Source organism: Heloderma suspectum, chromosome 2, assembly GCF_057233095.1.
Source record: "Heloderma suspectum isolate Gila_16-S chromosome 2, 16-S_ref, whole genome shotgun sequence".
Taxonomy (NCBI): Eukaryota; Metazoa; Chordata; class Lepidosauria; order Squamata; family Helodermatidae; genus Heloderma; species Heloderma suspectum.
The window spans coordinates 175125497-175133288 of NC_139459.1; the positions used below are offsets into that span (position 1 = coordinate 175125497).

At 45.4% G+C, this 7792-nt stretch overlaps 1 pseudogene; it reads left to right on the top strand.

The window, feature by feature from the left end:
- Positions 1-6810: 6810 nt before the first annotated feature.
- LOC146353355 (olfactory receptor 1L4-like) lies at positions 6811-7792 on the top strand (annotated as a pseudogene).

Consider the following 7792-nt stretch of genomic DNA (forward strand, 5'->3'; position numbering starts at 1 on the left):
CATAGGGGATTGGAATGCTAAAGTAGGAAGTCAAGAAATCACCGGGATAACAGGCAAGCATGGCCTTGGTGCACAAAATCAACAGGACAAAGGCTAATAGAGTTTTGCCAAGAGAACATGCTGATCATAGCAAACACGCTTTTCCAACAGCACAAGAGGCGACTCTACACATGGACATCACCAGATGGTCAATATCGAAATCAGATTGATTATGCAGTTTGCAGCCAAAGACGGAGAAGCTCTATACAGTCAGTAAAAACAAGACCCGGAGCTGACTGTGGCTCAGATCATGATCTTCTTATTGCAAAATTTCGGCTTAAATTGAAGAACGTCACGAAAACCACTAAACCACTCAGGTATGACCTAAATCATATCCCTGATGAATATACAGTGGAGGTGAGGAATAGATTTCAGGGATTAGACCTGATAGACAGAATGCCTGAGGAACTATGGACAGAGGTCCGTAACATTGTTCAGGAGGCAGCAACGAAATCCATCCCAAAGAAAAAGAAATGCAAGAAAGCAAAGTGGCTGTCTGATGAGGCTTTACAAGTAGCTGAGGAAAGAAGGGAAGCAAAAAGCAAGGGAGAAAGGGGAAGATATACCCAACTGAATGCAGAGTTCCAGAGAATAGCAAGGAGAGACAAGAAGGCCTTCTTAAATGAACAATGCAAAGAAATCGAGGAAAACAGTAGAATAGGAAAGACTAGAGATCTTTTCAAGAAAATTGGAGATCTCAAGGGAACGTTTTGTGCAAAGATGGGCATGATAAAGGACAAAGAAGGCAGGGACCTAACAGAAGCAGATGAGATTAAGAAGAGGTGGCAAGAATACACAGAAGAACTATACAGGAAAGATCTGAATGTCCATGATAGCCATGATAGTGCGGTCACTGAACTTGAGCCGGACATCCTAGAGAGTGAAGTCAAGTGGGCCTTAGGAAGCATTACTAAAAACAAAGTTAGCGGAGATGACAGTATTCCAGCTGAGCTATTTAAGATCCTAAAAGATGATGCTGTTAAAGTGCTGCACTCAATATGCCAACACATTTGGAACACTCAACAGTGGCCACAAGACTGGAAAAGGTCAGTTTACATTCCAATTCCAAAGAAGGGCAACGCCAAAGAGTGTTCAAACTACTGTACAATTGTGCTCATTTCACATGCCAGCAAGGTGATGCTCAAAATCCTACAAGCTAGGCTTCAGCAGTATGTGAACCGAGAACTACCGGAAGTACAAGCTGGGTTTCGAAGAGGCAGAGGTACTAGAGATCAAATCGCCAACATTCACTGGATCATGGAGAAAGCAAGAGAATTCCAGAAAAACGTCTATTTCTGCTTCATTGACTACGCTAAAGCCTTTGATTGTGTGGATCACAACAAACTGTGGCAAATTCTGAAAGTGATGGGAGTACCAGACCACCTTACCTGTCTCCTGAGAAACCTGTACGAGGGTCAAGAAGCAACAGTAAGAACCGGACATGGAACAACCGATTGGTTCAAAATTGGGAAAGGAGTATGACAAAGTTGCATACTGTCGCCCTGCTTATTTAACTTATATGCAGAGTACATCATGAGAAACGCCGGGTTGGATGAATCACAGGTCGGAATTAAGATTGCTGGGAGAATTATCAACAACCTCAGATACTCAGACGATACCACCCTAATGGCAGAAAGCGAGGAGGATCTCAAGAGCCTCTTGTTGAGGGTGAAAGCGGAGAATGCAAAAGCTGGTTTGAAACTCAACATTAAAAAAACGAAGATCATGGCATCTGGCCCCATCACTTCCTGGCATATAGAAGGGGAAGAAATGGAAGCAGTGACAGATTTTATTTTCTTGGACTCCAAGATCACCGCAGATGGTGACTGTAGCCATGAAATTAAAAGATGCTTGCTCCTTGGGAGGAAAGCTATGGCAAACCTAGACAGCATAGTAAGAAGCAGAGACATCACCTTGCCGACAAAGGTTCGTATAATCAAAGCTATGGTTTTCCCAGTAGTAACGTATGGCTGTGAGAGCTGGACTATAAGGAAGGCTGAGTGCCAAAGAATCGATGCTTTCGAACTGTGGTGCTGGAGAAGACTCTTATGAGTCCCCTGGACTGCAAGGAGGTCAAATCAGTCTATCCTAAAGGAAATCAACCCTGACTGCTCATTGGAAGGACAGATACTGAAGCTGAAGCTCAAATATTTTGGCCACCTAATGCGAAGAGAAAACTCCCTGGAAAAGACCCTGATGCTGAGAAAGATCGAAGGCAAAAGGAGAAGGGGACGGCAGAGGATGAGATGGCTAGATAGCATCACCGATGCAATGAATATGAACTTGAGCACACTCCGGGAGAGAGCGCAGGACAGGAAGGCCTGGCGTGCTATGGTCCATGGGGTCACGAAGAGTCGGACATGACTGAATGCCTGAACAACAACAGAGCAGCCTTCCCAAACCTGGTGGCCCCCAGATGTTTTGGAGTACAACTCCCAGCATTCCTGATCATTGACCATGCTGGCTGGGGCTGATGGGAGTTGACATTCTAAGCACCTGGCAGGCACCAGGTTGGGGCAGGCTGATTTATTTATTTAATTTATTTACAGCATTTGTATACTGCCCTACTTGCAAAGGCCTCAGAGCTATCTGCATGCATGAGGGCTGAATTATCTTAAAATGCCTCTGAGCCTCTTTCACGTCACTATCTGAGTGTCTGATGGTTGTTAAGGTAATGCAAACAATCACTCTGACGATCAGAACATACAGAAAGCCCTGCTGGGTCAGAGCCAGGGTCCACCTAGCCCCAAATCCTGTTTCCAACAGTGGTCAGCCAGGTGCCTTGTAGGGTGTTTCTAGAGAGACAGCTCCTAGCACTGCAAATCAAAAGGCATTGTGCAGCTATTTCATCTTTCTCTCCTTAATCGGTTTTCTTGGGTAAGGATAAGGATGGGAGAAGTGGTGGGAAAATGTGGGAGAGTTACTATGGAAGAGAATGCTGTCTGGACCCTCTGTTAAATTCTGTCAATGAAACAAGGCAATTGCACGATAAATGTCTCATCTGGAAGAAGCACTCCAGGAAGCCTACAAGGAAAGCACAAAGGCAACAGCTGTTCCTCATTGTTTGCCTCCCCACCCACAAAAAAGCTAGTGTTTAGAGGCCTTTTGCCTCTGAACATTGATGTTCCATAGGCAGCATGGCTAAACAGCCATTGATCGACCCAGTCTTCCATGAATTTGCCTAGTCCCTTTTATAAGTTCACTGTGCATTGTGTAATGTTTCTTCGGGTGTCCTGAAACTACTGCAAACTGGCTTCATTCCGTGATTTCAACTTCTAGTATTATGACAGGAAAACAAAATCTCAGAATACCAAGAACTTGAGATCACCCAGAGGCAAACTGATTGGCCGTGTAGGTTTTTCGTTTACACCAGGAGCCATTTTAAGCCCTACACAACAATCACTCTAGCAAGGATGGGTGAAAAGGTTCGCTCCTATGATTCCTTCTTGCCCAGCAGTTGCATGGAGGAAGCTGCCACTGAGCACTCTGAGCACATCCGCTCTGTAGATGACTTTGGCAGAACAAGTGTGCGTATGGATGTTCCAGCATGTTGCACAGCCACAAAATCTGTTAAGGAAGGAAAGATCAGAATAGTGGTTCAATCTCGTTGCAGCTGTGGATAAGAAAATGCACAATTGCGAAACAGTAGGAGGAACTGTCCCTGGGGAAAACGGATGATGTGTTTCACATGTCCCTCCTTTCTCTATTGCTTGACTTGCATTTCTTTTTGCAGAGTCATTCCATGTCCTGTATGGCAACCCCTCTCAGGAGTTTTCATCTCTTTTCCTGTGCTCTGGCCCCTCTTGCTTTTTTGCCTTCTAAATCTTTTCTGTACAAGAAATGTAAATGAAAGCATTTTGTGTCACCTAAAGCAGCTCTTCCTTCTGCCTTTCTCTGCTTGGCTCTCCACAACCCCTTACTTGATTGTTTCCTGTAACGTCCTTCTCTCCTGGAATGAACAAGGCCCAATCTCCACAGCCAATTTAGTGCAGAGTGACAGCACATCAGGATTGTTGACAACAGATTATGTTTCCACCAGTCTGCAGCAACCCTGCAGCTTCCTTTTGGAAAATCCTTAGTGCATCTTTTTTCCTTAAACATGGCTCCTGTGTGGTTCCACTGCAGTGTACCTCGTCCCCCTGCATTAAATCCTAGGTGTGCCTATTTCTGTGACCTGGTTGTGATCTGGCACTGACCTGGTTAAGGGGCGGGGCTGCCCCTCCCCCCCCCCGCTTCCCTCTTTTCCCCCATTCACAGTAGGGCTGCTTTCTCATTCACAAAATCTAGCCTCTTTTTCCCATTCACAGTATCTAAGTATTGAAACAGTATTGTTTCAGGCATTCACAGTAGTGCAATAGCGGCTTTCCCCATTCAGAGTATGTAGCCTGTTTTTCTCATTCATAAGAGCACAGTAGCGCTGTTTCAGGCATTTAAAATAACACAGTAGCTGTTTTACCCATTCACAGTTTGTATCCTGCTTTTCCCATTCAGAATATCACAGTAGCATTGTTTCAGTCATTCACAATAGTGCAGAAACTGTTTTCCCCATTCACAGCATTTAGCCTGTATTTCCCATTCATAACAGTGCACTAGCACTCTTTAAAGCACTCACAATATCACAATGATGGATGAGAGTGGAGATGCGTGGGGTAAACTACAGAGGCTTACTTCAGTGCTTCCATTAAATTTCCCTGAGCAGGGGAGGGTGGACAGGGGTGGGGAACAAGCCTCTCTCATTCAATAAGCAGCACCTATGGGTTTGATGACATTCAGTTCTATTCCCTGGACTCCGCCCACCCAATCCAGAAGTTGCAAGTGCTGTGTGACCTGGGAAAGCAAGGTTTTAGTTAGTGTATATTCTACTTTTCTTACTTGGTGTGCTGCTGACGGACCAAAGCGATTTCATGAAAACCCGGATATAACTAGAAAATGCTTCTCATTCCATTTCCATGTAGATTGGGGCCAAGTTATCCTAACACACACCCCCAATACAATTAGCTACTAAAGGTGCGATCCTATGCATATTTAGACAGGAAAAAATCCTTCAACTCCCAGCATTCTCCAGCCAGCTACTTGTGCAATTCTGACCTAACCAAATAAAAGTACTGTATGGGTGGATTAAAAATGGGGCTGTTTTGTGCTCTGATTTTGTGGGATGGCTGCTGAGGCTTTCTGCTAAAACATGAGTTTCACAGTTAACTAACAAGCAGGAAAAATCAAGCTGGAAAGTTTTCTATCCCCCTTGTGAAACTGACTAGATGTGATTATGAAACTGACTAAATAGGGTTGTCCGATCCTGTTGTGAAATTGACTAGACTAGAGGCTGGACACTCTCCAGTGAAATCAATGGGACTTACTGCCCAATTTGTAACCATGTTTACCAGGAACTAAGCTTAGCTGCAATCCTCTAGCACTGTGCAGCTGGCAATATTTTTTAAAACATTTGTTTAAAATAAATTCAGAATAGTGGCATTGTTTGATTATTTATTTATTTATTTATTTACTATACCGCCCAATAGCCAAAGCTCTCTGGGCAGTGATGGAATAGCACAACTAACTAGTTTTTTTTTAAAAGAGATGTATTTGTGCTTTTTTTCTGGAGCATGAGTGGCAACTGGCGACAAAGTCTTCTTCTCGTGTTCATTCCATTGGGGAATGGAGCAGCAGCAGGGACAGGCTTCAAATCAGCACAGGGTGCCTGGCTACATTGTCGCATTTTGGTGGGTGGGAGAATTCCCCTGATGAGGGATTTACAAGGGAAACTGGTGGATCTTACAGCCCATCGTACACATCAGAAGTAAGGCTGCATCAAAATGTCAGAAGAAGGAAGGGTGTGGCGGTGACCATACCCGTTGGGGGAAAAGGGGAGGGGGCAACACTGCCCACTTGGATATGTCCTGCCCACTGTGTGGATGGAATATAGCAAGGTCAAAGCTGCACATGCCAAAAAAAGCACTAGATCTCCTGAAGTGTGGATGGCAGATTGCAATTCCACTTGCAGCTCACAGTGGAAAGCAATGATTTGGCAGTGCTAGGAGCCCTCCATCTGCGAGCATCCAAAGCCATGTGATCATTCCGTCGCATTTACCCATGTGGCAAAATTCCCCTTGGGCAAATCAGTGCTACAGACTACCAGCTCCCACTGTGGTAAATTACCATGTGGTCATTTGTATCCTCCCACTTTCTTTTCCTCTAGTTATCTCTTGTCAAATATATTAATTTCCCTCACACACAGTTCCCGTATCCACCCAGTACCAATAGGGCACTGCTTTTTTTCCTGAAAGAACCTATGTGCCTTAAGCAGTTGTATGACAAGCAGAAATTCATCCAATGGAACTTCTCCTGCCATAGAGATGCAGTGATGAGGGGAGCTTCACCTCTTGAATTTTGGCCTGCCGTGCAGTTGCTCAAGATACAGGAGCCATTTCAGGAAAAATGTATGATTACCAGCAACTTCTCCATCTGTCTGTCTATTTTCACTTCAGTCCATCTGTCCTAGACTCAAACATCTCCCATGCAAACCAACCTCTTTCTCCTTTTCCATGCATGCCCTGTCACTATCACATCCATAACTCTCATATGGTTTTCTGAGCCACATTTCCTAGATCCCTTCTCTCAAACATTTGTTGAGTTGCATGCCATCACCCTAGGATGTAGATAGCTGCTAAGGCAAGATCTTCATTACTTTCTTTTGTTTTGAATGCATTTTCTTGTCCTTTCTTCCCATTTCAGACTCATCTTATCTTCCTGATCTGTATTTCTAGAAAACTCATGGGCATTGGGAAGCAAACCAGAACCTCTGGATTTGTCCTCCTGGGTTTATCCACTAAGACAGAAAACCAGGAGCTCCTCTTTCTCCTCTTCCTCTCCATATATCTGCTGATCCTCCTGGGCAACCTCATGATTGTCCTTCTGATCGATCTGATACCCACCTCCTCCACACTCCCATGTACTTCTTTCTCAGCCACCTCTCCCTGGCAGACCTTGGCTTTGCATCCACCACTGTGCCCAAAGCTCTGGAGAGCCTGCTGTCACACACAAAGGACATCACCTACTGGGGCTGCCTCACCCAAATGTACTTCTTTGTGGCATTTGGCATCACTGACAGCTTCCTCCTGGCCTCCATGGCCTATGACCGCTATGTGGCCATCTGCCACCCACTGTCCTGATGAACCCCAAGCACTGCCTCCTGCTGGTAATGGGCTCCTGGCTCCTGGCTCACCTCCACTCACTGGCTCACACTCTTCTGATGGCTCGGCTATCCTTTTGTGCCTCCAGAGAGATCCCCCATTTCTTTTGTGATGTCCAGCCCCTGTTACGCCTCTCTTGCTCCTCAACTCAGCCCAATGAGCTCCTGGCCTTCACCGAGAGCTCCTTGGTCATCATGGGCCCTTTTCTCTTCATTGTGGTCTCATATATACTCATCCTGGTGGCCATCCTGAAGGTTCCCTCAGTTGCTGGGAAGCAAAAGGCCTTTTCAACCTGTCGCTCCCACCTAGGGGTGGTATCGTTGTCCTATGGCACGGTGATAGCTATCTATATCCGGCCTTCCTCAACCTACCGTGTCACAAAGGTTGTGGTAGTCCTCTACACCATGGTCACCCCCATGCTCAACCCCTTCATCTACAGCCTGAGAAATGAAGATGTGATGGGGGCAATGAAGGGGGGCATCGAAAGACTAAAACAGCAGGAGAAGCCTGAGATATTCCACCTCTTAGTGATACCAACGTCTCCTAGAATGCTGCCTGCTTGA